Here is a 2,500-nt window from a genome sequence, read left to right as displayed (position 1 = left end):
CAATGTGTTCTGCAATTCACATTACTTCTCGCACTTGGCTGCGTCCTTCATCGACTCGCGAGCCGAGTGATCCACCGTTAAGAGTCGTCCTCGACGTTTCGCCCGGCGCCGAAGCGCGCGGACGTCACACTGTGGGATCGACCACAAAACCACCACCGACAACAACTGCACAAAAACACCAACAAACGGCGCCGAGCGACCGCCGGGCTGGGCCGGCGGCACATCGAGCGCGGTGCCCAGAAGCCACCATCGCACTCGGCTGCCTTGCTATGCCAACGTGTTACGCGTGTCGCACGGGGCGGAACCCCGATTGACGGCCGCCCTCTCGGCGGCACCCAAAGACAATTAAGTGCGCGGTCGGCCGGGGCCTACCACCACTTTCGGTAATGATCCTTCCGCAGGTTCACCTACGGAAACCTTGTTACGACTTTTACTTCCTCTAAATGATCAAGTTTGATCGTCTTCTCGACACGCCGACGCGGCCGTTGCCAGCCGCGACGGGGCCGATCCAAGGATCTCACTAAACCATTCAATCGGTAGTAGCGACGGGCGGTGTGTACAAAGGGCAGGGACGTAATCAACGCAAGTTGATGACTTGCGCTTACTGGGAATTCCTCGTTCAAGGGAAACAATTGCAAGTCCCTATCCCAATCACGAATGAGGTTCAACGGGTTACCCGGACCTTTCGGCCTAGGTTAGACACTCGCTGCTTCACTCAGTGTAGCGCGCGTGCGGCCCCGGACATCTAAGGGCATCACAGACCTGTTATTGCTCAATCTCGTGTGGCTAAACGCCACTAGTCCCTCTAAGAAGTTAGACGCCGACCGAGAAGGTCGCGTAACTATTTAGCATGCCAGAGTCTCGTTCGTTATCGGAATTAACCAGACAAATCGCTCCACCAACTAAGAACGGCCATGCACCACCACCCACAGAATCAAGAAAGAGCTCTCAATCTGTCAATCCTACCTGTGTCCGGGCCGGGTGAGTTTCCCCGTGTTGAGTCAAATTAAGCCGCAGGCTCCACTCCTGGTGGTGCCCTTCCGTCAATTCCTTTAAGTTTCAGCTTTGCAACCATACTTCCCCCGGAACCCAAAGACTTTGGTTTCCCGGAAGCTGCCGGAAAGGTCGTCATGGTAACGCCTCCCGATCGCTAGTTGGCATCGTTTATAGTCAGAACTAGGACGGTATCTGATCGTCTTCGAACCTCTGACTTTCGCTCTTGATTAAAGAAAACATTCTTGGCGAATGCTTTCGCAGTAGTTCGTCTTCCGCCGATCCAAGAATTTCACCTCTAACGGCAGAGTACGGACGCCCCCGTCTGTCCCTCTTAATCATTACCTCGTGCTCCGAAAACCAACAAAATAGAACCGAGGTCCTATTCCATTATTCCATGCAACACTATGCAGGCGAACAGCCTGCTTTGAACACTCTAATTTTTTCAAAGTAAACTTATCGGCCACCGCCGACACTCAGTCAAGAGCACCGACGGAGAACCGAAGGTGAGGCGAACGCAACCAGTGACACGCCTTGCGACGGACCGGCGGCGCTCGCCCAAAATCCAACTACGAGCTTTTCAACCGCAACAACTTTAGCATACACTGTTGGAGCTGGAATTACCGCGGCTGCTGGCACCAGACTTGCCCTCCAATGGATACTCGTTAAGAGTTTTAGGATGTACTCATTCCAATTACAGGGCCTCGTTAGAGTCCTGTATTGTTATTTTTCGTCACTACCTCCCCGTGTCGGGAATGGGTAATTTGCGCGCCTGCTGCCTTCCTTGGATGTGGTAGCCGTTTCTCAGGCTCCCTCTCCGGAATCGAACCCTGATTCCCCGTTACCCGTTATCACAAAGGTAGGCACGTAGCGTACCTTCGACAGTTGATAGGGCAGACACTTAAATGATACGTCGTCGGTGCAGAGACCGTACGATCCGCGTGGTTATCCAGAGTCATCAAACGTCACAGGACGAACCCGGTCGGTTTTGATCTGATAAAAGCGCGCCTCCCGAAGTCGGCGCTTAATGCATGTATTAGCTCTAGAATTACCACAGTTATCCACTTCGCTTACGAGACCAAATAAACCAAGACTGATTTAATGAGCCATTCGCAGTTTCGCTTTACGAGAACTCGTACTTGCACCTGCATGGCTTAATCTTTGAGACAAGCATATCACTACTGGCAGGATCAACCAGATAGCTGCGACAGCTGCGCTCGGCCCTTGCTGGGCCGCCCGGCGCGTGCTCGTCGCATTCGTTTAAGACCGAGGCGATCGCCTGCGGCCGTACTCAGCTTCGACAGTCGCTGGCCGCGACGTCCACGCTCTCGCCGGCAGTGCCAGGCGGAGCGATTTGCGTTTTTTCTTTGCTCGCCCTCTCTCGGGCTCGATCCATTCAGTTTCGCACAAACAAGAGCTCTGCCGGCCGCCTGCAGCGGTGCCTAAAACCCGGGCATAACAATGCGACCGTTCTGCTAGGCCGACAAGCGCTCAAGCCAGACGCTCG

General features: G+C 54.1%; 2 non-coding genes across 2 annotated transcripts in view; both read right to left on the bottom strand.

Moving 5' to 3' along the window:
- The window catches only part of LOC144423312 (5.8S ribosomal RNA), a 154-nt gene extending 68 nt beyond the window's left edge, over positions 1-86 (bottom strand). The window contains exon 1 of the ribosomal RNA XR_013475806.1: positions 1-86. This exon is cut by the window's left edge and continues 68 nt beyond it. This is a non-coding gene — a ribosomal RNA (5.8S ribosomal RNA).
- A 298-nt stretch (positions 87-384) lies between these two features.
- On the bottom strand, positions 385-2,194 carry LOC144423612 (small subunit ribosomal RNA). The gene has a single exon (XR_013476078.1). It is a non-coding gene; the product is annotated as a small subunit ribosomal RNA (ribosomal RNA).
- Positions 2,195-2,500: the final 306 nt, after the last annotated feature.

This window comes from Styela clava, chromosome 5, assembly GCF_964204865.1.
Source record: "Styela clava chromosome 5, kaStyClav1.hap1.2, whole genome shotgun sequence".
In the NCBI taxonomy this organism is placed as follows: domain Eukaryota; kingdom Metazoa; phylum Chordata; class Ascidiacea; order Stolidobranchia; family Styelidae; genus Styela; species Styela clava.
The sequence above is the reverse complement of the archived record's forward strand: the minus strand, read 5'-3'. Positions and strand labels throughout refer to the sequence as shown.